Source organism: Heterodontus francisci, unplaced genomic scaffold (assembly GCF_036365525.1).
Source record: "Heterodontus francisci isolate sHetFra1 unplaced genomic scaffold, sHetFra1.hap1 HAP1_SCAFFOLD_61, whole genome shotgun sequence".
Taxonomy (NCBI): domain Eukaryota; kingdom Metazoa; phylum Chordata; class Chondrichthyes; order Heterodontiformes; family Heterodontidae; genus Heterodontus; species Heterodontus francisci.
This window is the reverse complement of record NW_027141441.1, coordinates 335,326-347,605: the sequence shown is the minus strand read 5'-3', so window position 1 is coordinate 347,605 and position 12,280 is coordinate 335,326. Positions and strand designations below refer to the sequence as shown.

The 12,280-nt window shown below is 43.6% G+C and overlaps 1 non-coding gene across 1 annotated transcript; it reads left to right on the top strand.

The window, feature by feature from the left end:
* Positions 1 to 499: 499 nt before the first annotated feature.
* Positions 500 to 573, top strand: trnat-ugu (transfer RNA threonine (anticodon UGU)). The gene has a single exon. It is a non-coding gene; the product is annotated as a tRNA-Thr (tRNA).
* The last annotated feature ends 11,707 nt before the right edge of the window (positions 574 to 12,280 follow it).

Genomic DNA, 12,280 nt, shown 5'->3' with positions numbered 1-12,280 from the left:
CTCTAAATAAACTCTTCTAAAAGAACCGAGTGACCTGTGTACATGTACTCGGAAATTAGACTGTATGTCAATTTTGGAACAACATATCTCATCTGCTGTTTTCTTCAGAAATGAGCAAGTAATCAGTCCAAGTGTTTTTATTGTCTTTAACAGAGCCCTGAATTGTATAGAAAAATCCCTTTTTTTTCAGTATGTGTGTGTGCGTGTGTTCAGCTGAGGTAAGAAAGGGACTTTAAATGTTGGTTAAGGTAAAAAGGGAACTTTTAAAATTTCCACCTATGTGTTTATGCTTTACTTCATGATTAGTTAAAACTTGTTCTATAAGAAACTGATAATTTTGTTGTTCATTAAGTGTCTTCTATTCTGGGAAAAATAGAGCAGATGATTGACGGTATCAGTAAGTGGGAAAAGTTAAAATTTTTGTTGTGACCTGTGGAGAAGTGGGATGAGAATAAATAGTAACCACCTCAGATTTCAATTGCAACAGCACTTGTGATCTGGCTCTGTAGCTTAGTTGGTTAAAGCACCTGTCTTGTAAACAGGAGATCCTGGGTTCGATTCCCAGCGGAGCTTTATTTCATATTTGCAATATGCTTGAGAAGTTTCCGTATCAACATTTATGTCTGTGTCTTGTGAACTTTAACTGAGAATTCAAATTTCATGATGAATTTCATTCACAGGAGAAAACAGCCTTTGTGAAGGATGTGAGTTTGGAATGGCTCTTCCTCCTCGAACGAAAATTCAGTGCTGATATTTCAAAGGCAACTTCTTTGATACAAATTTGTTCACAGTTGCATTCAACCTGGAAAAAAAGCTCGACCTTAATCTCACTGAAGGAAAGTGTGACCGTGTTGTATGTTTCAAAGTGTGTGTGTCATTATGTGTTGCTTGTAACTGAGACTGGGACACGACACAAGTGGAAGGGTTGATCTGAGGTTTGGAATATTTCTCAGTCAGGAACAAGAAAAATCAAAGGAACCAAATAAGAAAACCATTGTCTCATGTGGTTACCGAGAAACGGTGAGGAGATATCAAACTTTGTTCTATTCAAAACAGCTGTGAACTTTGACCTTTCCTGCCTTTTCTCAACAGTATTTGAAGTGTCTCGGTAACAATGTTCAGTGTTGATGAGAGTGGGGTCTGGGTGAGCATCTGCTGAGTGTGACAGGGTCAGGACTGGATGCAGGAAGTTCTCTGACAGTCTCTCTCTCTCGCTGATGGGTTTGAGTTGATTTTCAACTGGGAGCAGCTGGTTTTTCGATAAATGAAGGAAGTTTCCTCTCTCCATTTTTTTCTGACAGACAGTGTAGTATAAGGATGTAAAGGGTTAATGCTGAAGACAGTGGGATCAACCCCTCCCACTGTCTGAGTGATGATGTAACAGTCAAATGAGATGAGGTTTGGGAGAAGAGAGAGCAGCACCAAGGATGCCAGCTTAGGAGGCTTGAAGAGTGTGTATATAGTATTGTGTAAATTAGAAAAGAGTTCTTAGCTCTTTCAGCTGGAAATGTGTCCAGAAAATATTGATAAAGTCACAATTTTATAATTCAGGAGTCGGAACACAGATATTAACTCCAAGTGACAGTTCTGGGTTCATTTAACAAAAGTAGAGAATAATATTACTCACTGCTTGAAATCCCCCAGTGAGGAGACAGTTAAACAAATGATCTGTTGGGGCATCCTTCGATCCAAGGTTTCGACAGCACTTAATCTCCCTTTCTGGTGAAATTCTCTGTTATTTGCAACTTTTTTTATCCAGCTTTGATGGGTGAGTGAAAAAACTGAAAAAAGTGAACAGTTCCATCCTTTCTTTTCTTTCTTCTTCATTTCTTTCCATCAGTTTCTCTTTTCTGTCCCAGATCAATGAGAATCCCAATTTAATCTGCTGTTTTATCCATTCCAATCAGAATTCAACATTCCAATCAAATCTATTTGTTATTCCACAGTGTCTCTCCATGTGTTTTATTCTGTTGTATTCTCTCACAGTCTGATTGATGATCAATGTTACATCTCACTCTCTGTTCTGGTGAAGATCAGAAGCAGTAATATCTGTTTGCACCACCCACCAAGTCGGCCTGAGGCTGTGCCTCGCTGATCATGTGGAGTTAGGAACATAGGAACATAGGAGCAGGAGTCGGCCATTCAGCCCATCGAGCCTGCCCCACCATTCAATATGATCATGGCTGATCGTCCACTTCAATGCCCTTTTCCCACACTTTCCTCATATTCCCTTATGTCATTTGTATTTAGAAATCTGTCAATCTCTGCTTTAAACATACTCAATGACTGAGCTTCCACAGCCCTCTGGGGTAGAGAATTCCAAAGATTCACAAACCACTGAGTAAAGAAATTTCTCCTCATCTCTGTCCGAAGCGGCTACTCCCTTATTTTGAAATTCCTTCCCTTGGTTCTCGGCTCCCCAACCAGGGATCTTAGCTGCATCTACCCTGACTGTCGTTTAAGTATTTTGTAGGTTTCAATGAGATCACCTCCCATTCTTTGAAACTCTAGAGAATACAGCCCCAGTTTCTCCAACCTTTCTTCATACAACAGTCCCACCATCCCTGGAAGAAGTCTGATGAACCTTCGTTGAACTCCCTCCATGGCAATAATATCCTTCCTAAGGTAAGGAGACCAAAACTGTATTCCAAGTGCGGTCTAACCAAGTTTCTGTACAATTGAAGCAAGAATTCACGACTCCCGTACTCAAATCCACTTGCGATAAAGGCTAACATACTATTAGTTTTCCTAATTGCTTGCTGCACCTGCATGTTAGCTTTCAGTGACTTATTGACAAGGACACCCAGATCACCCTTATATTCTATACCTCAGCTAATAAAGGAAAGGATTCCATATACCTGCTGAACCACCTTTTTGACCTGTCCTGCTACCTTCAGGGATCTGTGGACATTCGCTCCAACGTCCCTCACTTCCTCTACACCGTTCAGTGTTCTCCCATTAATTGTGTATTCCTTTGCCTTTTTTGACCTCCCAAATGCATCACCTCACACTTGTCCAATTTGAATACCATTTGCCACTATTCTCCCCACCTGACCAGTCTATTGATTTCTTCCTGCAGTGTACAGCTATCCTCCTCGCTATCAACAACACGGACAATTTTCATGTCATCTGCAATCGTCTTGATTATGCCCTCTACATTCATGTCCAAATCATTAATTTATATCACAAAAAGCAGGGAACCGAGTTCTGAGCCCTGTGGAACACCACTTGAAACAGACCTCGAGTTGCACAAACACCCGTACCCAATTCCTTTTTGCTTCCTGCCACCGAGTCTATTTTATGTCCAGCTTGCTACATTCCCCTGGATCCCATGTGCTTTTATTTTTTTTAACCGGTTTGTCATGTGGGACCTTGTCAAAAGTCTTGCTAAAATCCATGTAGGCCACATCAACTGCACTACCCTCACAATCCTCATTGTTACTTCTTCAAAAAATTCACTCAAGATAGTCAGACAGGAGCTTCCCTTAACAAATCCATGCTGATGATACTTGATTAATCTGAGCCTTTCTAAGTGACAGTTTATCCTGTCTCTCAGTATTAATTCCAATAATTCACCCACTATTGAGGTTAGGCTGACTGGCCTTTAATTATTCGGTCCTGCTTCCTTTTTCAACAATGGTGCAATGTTAGCAATAAAAACAAAATGTACTGCAAATACACAGCAGATCTGGCAGCATCTGTGGAGAGAGAAGCAAAGTTAACATTTCAGGTCAGTGACTTTTCATCAGAACAGATATGTTAACTTTGTTTCTCTCTCCACAGATGCTGCCAGACCTGCTGTGTATTTCCAGCACTAATAGTTTTTATTTCAGATTTGCAGCATCTGCAGAATTTTGCTTTTATTGTAGAGACCTCCAATCCTCTGACATCATACCTGTATCCAGTGAGGGATTGGAAACTGATGGTCAGACCTTCCACTATTTCCTCACTGGCTTCTTTTAACAGCCTGGGGTACATTTCATCCGGCCCTGATGATTTATCCACTTTCAAGGATGCTCATCCCATTTATACTTCTTCTCCCCCTCAGTTTATCATGTCCAATGCTTCACACTCCTTCTCCTTAATTATAATGTCTGCATCACCCCCTCATTTGTGAAGACAGTAAAGTATTCATTAACAAACATACCAACATCTTCAACCCTGACACATAGGTTACTTTTTAGTTCTTTGATGGGCCCTACTTTTTCCTCTGTTGCCTCTTACTCCCATGTATTGAAGAAATATCTTTGAATTCGTTTTGATTTTGCTTGTCAAAATTCTTTCATGCTCTGTGTTTTTCACCACTGCTCCCGAATGCCTGTAGTCATGTCAAAGCACAACTTGTCAGAAGTGGGATTTAAACCCACCCCTCCAGAGAGCGTTGTGATCTGAATGCACCATTTCAGACTGCTTGACCATCCTGTCTACCCCATGTGGATGCTTAATGCTGAGGTAGTTATCCATTCTTTGTGAAAGTATTTGTGAGATTGTGGAAATGTCTGGAAGAGGAAAGACCAGCGGGAACTCTCGGTCCAAGGCCAAGTCTCGCTCTCCCGGGCTGGACTGCAGTTCCCGGTGGGCCGTGTTCACAGGCTCCTGAGAAAGGGTAACTATGCTGAGCGTGTGGGTGCGGGAGCCCCGGTCTATCTGGCTGCTGTGCTCGAGTATCTGACCGCTGAAATCCTCGAGCTGGCCGGTAACGCGGCCCGGGACAACAAGAAGACCCGCATCATCCCCAGACACCTGCAGCTGGCCGTCCGCAACGACGAGGAGCTCAACAAGCTGCTGGGAGGAGTGATCATCGCACAGGGCGGGGTGCTGCCTAATATCTAGGCCGTGCTGCTGCCCAAGAAAACCAGCGCTCAGAGCTTCCAGAAAAAGGAAAGCGGCCAAAATGTCATCTAATAACCCAAAGGCTCTTTTCAGAGCCACCCACAGTCTCTGTGAAAGGTCTGATTACTGTCTAATTCCAGCATGTCAGTAACAGGACAGAATAGGATCTATTTAAAATGTTTAAGCAACTATTTCAGTGGCTTCTCACTGTCCCCCTGATCCCTGTGTGAAGGGAATTACCAATAGTCTAATTTATTCCTTTCCACACCAAGTTCGAGTTATTGGTCCCTTAAGGATTGCTGAATGGAGTCTTTTACCGCCAGTTACAGATAAGAAATGGGAAAAAAATGACAGGTTAAAACTGTGCGTAAAATAGCGCCAGGAATTTGTGGCGAAAATAGCGGAATAAACAAAGGTTTTTAAAGGTTGGTGGAAAATATTTTACGAACAACTTTAAACAGATTTTCCAGTAATCACTTCTTTCCGACACTGAAGTTGGCGCCTTTTGCGAATTCAAACTTTCTGCCAGGTCGACAATTTAAACCAATGTAATAAAAACAAGAAATGCTGGAACCACTCAGCAGGTCTGGCAGCATCTGTGGAACGAGAAGCAGAGTTAACGTTTTGGATCCGGAACTGTTCGCACCCACACTGTTTGGGATCATCTTTTCCCTGCTGCTCTCATATGCATTCAAGTCTTCAGAAGAAGGAATTTTCCTCCACACATGATCAGGTGGCAGGTTGTTCAACCTTGCCTGTCTAAGAGCGAAGACCAAAGTACGGAAAGTCCTCATCAGGGAACTCCTCCTTGCTGACAATGCTGCATTAACATCTCACACTGAAGAGTGTCTGCAGAGTCTCATCGACAGGCTGGCGACTGCCTGCAACGAATGTGGCCTAACCATCAGCCTCAAGAAAACGAACATCATGGGACAGGATGTCAGAAATGCTCCATCCATTAATATCAGCAACCACACTCTGGAAGTGGTTCAAGACTTCACCTACCTAGGCTCAACTATCACCAGTAACCTGTCTCTCGATGCAGAAATCAACAAGTGCATGGGAAAGACTTCCACTGCTATGTCCAGACTGGCCAAGTGAGTGTAGGAAAATGGCACACTGACACAGAACACAAAAGTCCGAGTGTATCAAGCCTGTGTCCTCAGTATCTTGCTCTACAGCAGCGAGGCCTGGACAACATATGTCAGCCAAGAGCGACGCCTCAATTCATTCCATTTTCGCTGCTTCCGGAGAATCCTTGGCATCAGGTGGCAGGACCGTATCTCTAACACAGAAGTCCTCGAGGTGACCAACATCCCCAGCTTATAGGCCCGACTGAGCCAGCGGCGCCTGAGATGGCTTGGCCATGTGAGCCGCATGGAAGATGGCAGGATCCCCAAGGACACATTGTCCAGCGAGCTCGCCACTGGTATCAGACCCACCGGCCATCCATGTCTCCACTTTAAAGACGTCTGCAAATGCGACATGAAGTTCTGTGACATTGATCACAAGTCATGGGAGTCAGTTGCCAGTGATCGCCAGAGCTGGCGGGCAGCCATAAAGGCGGGGCTATAGTGCGGCGAGTTGAAGAGACTTAGCAGTTGGCAGGAAAAAAGACAGAAGCGCAAGGGGAGAGCCAACTGCGTAACAGCCCTGACAACCAATTTTATCTGCAGCACCTGTGGAAGAGTCTGTCACTCTCGAATTGGTCTTTATAGCCACTCCAGGCGCAGCTCCACAAACCACTGACCACCTCCAGGCGCTTACCCATTGTCTCTCGAGACAAGGAGGCCAAAGAAGAAGGTGTGGCATTTCACTGAGGGCATGTGTCGACTGGGGAAATAACTAACTGTGGAACCTCAGGCACTGTTTACACAGCCCGTTTAGAAAATCAAATCCACTGCACATCCTTGCTGCAAGTGAAATGTCAAATTCGGGGATTCCAGTTTTATTCCCGAATGCAGCACAGATTTATTCCAGTCAGTTCTGAACAGCCTATCCCAGCTCCCGTTTCCAGGTCACTGCTCTCTCTGTGTGAGGCGGTGGGTGGCTCTTAGAAGAGCCTTTGTTGTGTGTTTGCTGGAAAGGATCGAGTTGTTCAGCCGCCGAATCCGTGGAGTGCGGCCCTACTGTTTCAGAACGTACACCACATCCATGGCAGTGACCGTCTTGCGCTTGGCGTGCTCAGTGTAGGTGACCGCATCCCTGATCACATTCTCCAGGAAAATCTTCAACACCCCGCGAGTCTCCTCATAGATCAAACCTGAGATCCGCTTGACCCCGCCGCGGCGAGCCAGGCGGCGGATTGCTGGTTTGGTGATGCCCAGGATATTATCACGAAGCACTTTGTGGTGCCGCTTTGCTCCGCCTTTTTAGTACCTCCCTCTCTCAATTTGTACCCTCTCCATTGCCTCTACTCTCTTCACTTCCACTGATATTTTGTCCAATTCCACTTCCTTAGTGATCACTGATACAAAGTACTCATTAAGTAGATTAACATTGCCCTGCACTTCCAAGCATATATTACCCTCTTTGTCCCTAATCGGCCGCACTCTACCTCTTACTACCCACTTATCATTTACATGCTGCTCAAAGATTTTTGGGTTCCTTTTCATGTTGACTGCCAGTCTATTCTCATAGAAATAGAGAATAAGCTAAATATAGAAGATATAAATATTTCGCATCCTTGATGAGGTGGAACTTTTTTCTGTTGTGGGTGGTAATGACTTGGCCCACGAGTGTGGTGGAAGCAGAGACAATCAATGATTTGAAAAGGAAATTGGATGGATACTTGAAGGAAAGAAACTTGCAGGAGGAAAGGGATCGAGCTGGTGAGTGGAACTGACTAGATTGCTCCAGGGAGAGCCAGCATGGACATGATGGGCCAAAGGACCACCTTCTGTGCTGTAAATAACTCTGTGTTGTTTCTCAAATTCAATCCACTGGTGCTTGGTAAATAATTTCAAAGTAAATTGTGCAACTGGAAAATCAGAACCAAGGCAAGGGACGCATAAGGAAGCAGAATTGCTGAAACCCGGGATTGAACCTGGGTTCCCATGGATCAGATACTCCTCCACTAGGGATCCACTAGGGATCATCCAAGTTACTTTTAAATCCTCCCATGGGTCCACATGTCAGACTGAGTTCCATGTTGTAGAATCAAGCAAAGGAAATCTGCTCAGTTCCAAAACTATCAGCAAATTGAAGCTGATTGCGATCAACATCATCAGAGGTCAGAACGACCTGGTGAAAGAAGACACCCTGAAGAAGGATCCACAATTATTCAAAGACATCAGCAAAGTAAAAAAGAAGAAAATCGATGATAAAAACAGAAAGTGCTGGAAAAACTGAGCAGGTCTGGCAGCATCTGTGGAGAGAGAAGCAGAGTTAACATTTCAGGTCAGTGACCCTTCTTCAGAACTGGCAGATATAAGAAATGTAAAGGATTTTAAGCAAGTAAAGTGGGGGTGGGGCAAGAGATAACAAAGGAGAAGGTATTGATAGGACAAGGTCACGGAATAGCTTAACAGAAGGAGAGGGCGGGGGAAGTGGGGGTTGGAGAGGGTGGGGGGACATCGCGGGGGAAGTGAGGGGAGAGGGCGGGGAGAGGGGTGGGAAGCAAGTAGAGAGCGTGGGGGAAGCGGGGAGAGAGTGTGGGGGAAGCAGGTAGAGAGCGTGGGGGAAGTGGGGAGGGAGCGGCCGAAGACCTTGGTGGCCGTGGGTGTGCTCTCCTCCTCCTCCCCGCTCTCTCCGGACATTCTCCCCCGCCTGATCTCTCTGGCCATTCCCTGCTGCCATGTAAACACATGGCCTTTGTTTTGCTTTACATTGCCTTTGTGTGATTATTTGAGCAGCGCCATCTTCGGTCCTGGCAGCTGCCAGAACGTCGCTGACTGGGACGTTTTATTTGAACAGGCTGCTTTTGCACATGTGCTGATGCAGCGCCACTTAGTGGTGGCATTGTCAGCAAATGCAGCCTTTCATTTCCTGGAATGTTAGTGCGTGTTTTCTTTTGTACCTGTCAGTGCCTGGGAGGAGAGAGTCAGCTTCTCTTCGTAACCGTGAATTTCTGGTGTGACAATGTGGGTTTTTACTCTGTATGTTTCAATTTTTGATCTGTTATTGCGATGTGAGTTTCACCACCTATCTTTCAACAACTTGTATGTGAGCATCAGCTTTTGTCCAGATCTATCAGTTTCTGATATAGAGTCATAGAGTTATACAGCACAGAAACAGGCCCTTCGGCCCATCGTGTCTGTGCCAGCCATCAAGCACCTAACTATTCCATTTCCCATTATCCAGCACTTGGCCCGTAGCCTTGCATGCTATGGCATTTCAAGTGCTCATCTAAATACTTCTAAAATGTTGTGAGGGTTCCTGCCTCTACCACCCATTCAGGCAGTGTGTTCCAGATTCCAACCACCCTCTGGGTAAAATTTTTTCCTCAAATCCCCTCTAAGCCTCCTGCCCCTTACCTTAAATCTACGCACCCTGGTTATTAACCCCTTTGCTAATGGAAATACTTTCTTCCTATCTAAATTATCAATGCCCTTCATAATTCTGTATAGCTCTCCCCTCAGCCTTCTCTGCTCTAAGGAAAACAACCCTCGCCTTTTCAGTCTCTCTTCATAGCTGAAACTCCCCAGTCCAGGCAACATCCTGGTGAATCTCCTCTGCACCCTCTCCAGGGCAATCACATCCTTGCTATCATGTGGTGCCCAGAACAGTACACAGTACTCCATCTGTGGCCTAACTAGCATTTTATACAGCTCCATCATAACGCCCTGCTCTTATATTCTATGCCTCAGACGATCTATATCGTTCTGTAATCTAATATTTACGACACCACCAATTTTCGTGTCATGTGTGAGAAAGGGTTTGATTCTATCCCTATCAATTTCTGTTACATGCATGTGCTTTTAATCTGCACCTCCTCTAAGTGAGTGTGTTTTATTCTCTGTAATGGTCTGTCTCTTGTAGGTGAGTCTGTGTTTTGCTTTTTATCTCTCAATCTTCCATGTATGAGCCTGGTTGTGTACCTACTTTTCTTTGTACCTTGCAGTATGGATATGGAAGAGAGGTTTTTACACATTACCTGCCAAATCCTGCGAAATGATTTTTGGGTTTCACACAGTATCTGTCAGTTTCTTGTCTAGGCCTGTTGTTTTAATCTGTCCCTGGCATTTGCTGGTTTGTTAGTGTGGGGTTTACACTGTACCTGTCAGTTTCTCAGATGTGAGTGTTGGTTTCACTTTGTATAGAATCATAGATCACAGAATACTTACAGCACAAAAGGAGGTTTCAGCAGTCGTGCTTGTGCTGCCTCTCTGCACAAGCAACTCAGCTCATGCCACATCCTCATGTATTCCATGAAAACCTGATTTTTTTTTTCTCGTCAGATAATTATCATATATCCTTTTGAAAGCTATGGTTGAACCTTCCTCCGTCACACTCTCCGGCAGTACATATCAGATCTTAACCACTCGCTGCGTAAAAAAAGGTTTTTCCTCATGTTGCCTTTGGTTCTTTTCCCAATCACCTTAAATCGGTGTCCTCTGCTTACTCAGCCATGAATAATATTTCCCATTGCTTTCTCAGCACTGATGAATTGTGAGGTGGGAGACAGCCAGAAGTCCCACTGAGCTGCACTGACTCCCAGCTGAAAAAGAAATGAGATAAAGTTCAATCTTTCACAGCGAGATGCTGCAGAGAGTTAAGAGTCCCGAATGAAAGTGAGACTTTCTCATACTGTTGTTGAATTTCATTTCAAACACTCCTTGTACTCTCTGCTACTGAAGCCGAAAAATAGGGAAAATCTAAATAGCACTCAAACTCACAACCCTGAGATTAAACGTCCCATGATTGACAGACTGAACTGTCACTTCTACTCTACCTCTGTTTGGATGGATGCAACTGTATGCTCCAATGCAAGGGCAGCTTTCAAATCCTCCCATGGATCCACATGTCAGACTGAGTTCCATGTTGTAAACTCAAGCAAAGGAAATCTGCTCACTTCCAAAACTATCAGCAAATTGAAGCTGATTACGATCAACATCATCAGAGGTCAGAACTACCTGGTGAAAGAAGACACCCTGAAGAAGGATCCACAATTATTCAAAGTCATCGACAAAGTGAAAAACAAGAAAATCGATGAGTCAATCCAAGCCAAACAGAAACAATTGAAGAATTCCATTCCAGACCAGAACACAATTTTGTTGCTTTTGGAGCCAGGTCTCAGTTAATGCTAGAATATGGCTACCTGACTGACCCTAACCCGACGGGTCCTGATGACATGTGTCGGGTTTGGGTCGCTCCTCCTGGTTCGGCATTTGGGTTCGGCATTCGGGCTCAGGTCAGGCCGGGCTGGGTCAGACACACTCGAATACTCTAAATGCCTTGTGTTCGAATTGTGTTAGTGAAACACTGGAAACTGCAGATCTTTTGAAGTGTACTTCCTACTCTGCTTGGTATTTCAACTTACTGTGTACTAATCAATAAACAGTTTTTGTGTACATTGTAGCAGAACTCAGCCACAGGCACATAATTATCTGGTTAGCTCTTTCTTGCCCTTTCCTGATTCTAGGGGTGTTGAAGGTCTTTGCCATTTTAATCTTAATGAAATATTTACAATGTAATCAGTTGCTGCACTGTTGTGTAATAAGATGTTTTTAATGAGTTCTATTTTTCATTGACACAAATTTAACCTTTTTGTGTTTTGGTTTCTCTCTTGGTTTTCCTTCGTGCTTTGTATTCTTGGTGACAAAAGCAGTTGAACAGCTTCAATCTGCATTAATAGCAACTTCACCCTTTTCTTTAAGTGCACAGTTTGCAAATGAATTGCCTGCATCCCGTTAGGGGTTGGCAAGACGTCTCGTGCCTGCCTCAAAACATATTGTATTGAATAAAGATTGTAAAATAAAGGAGGCTTGTAATGCAAATTAAGAGATTTATAGGGGAAAGACAATGAATTATGCTCTGAATTTGGAATATATTTAATTAATTAAGTGTCAGACTTGATAAATCGCTGCTTTTAGTTTAATGTGGCCTCAGTGTTTATGGATAATTAATGAAATTAAGAGGCATTTTTTATATACAAAGCTGGGCATTAGTAATTAATAGTTGATAAATAATTCTGAATATATTTTAATTTCTTTATTCATTTGACACGGGTAAATACGAAGCAGTCTTAAATAAGTTATTTTTTTTTTTTGTAAAATCTGATTCCCAGATTAAAATATTAGATCAAGGGAGAAATTTCAAAGATTACTGGACCAGTAATCCAGAGTCCTAGACTCAAGATCCAGTGACAGCCAGGACGTTAAGGCGGGAAACACTCCGCACTAGTCTGCAGTGAGCGATTCCATCGAAGGTAGAGCACAATCTCTTTAATATAAGAATGTATATTTTATAATAATTAATCACTCAAGACCTTCCTGGTCTCTGCATC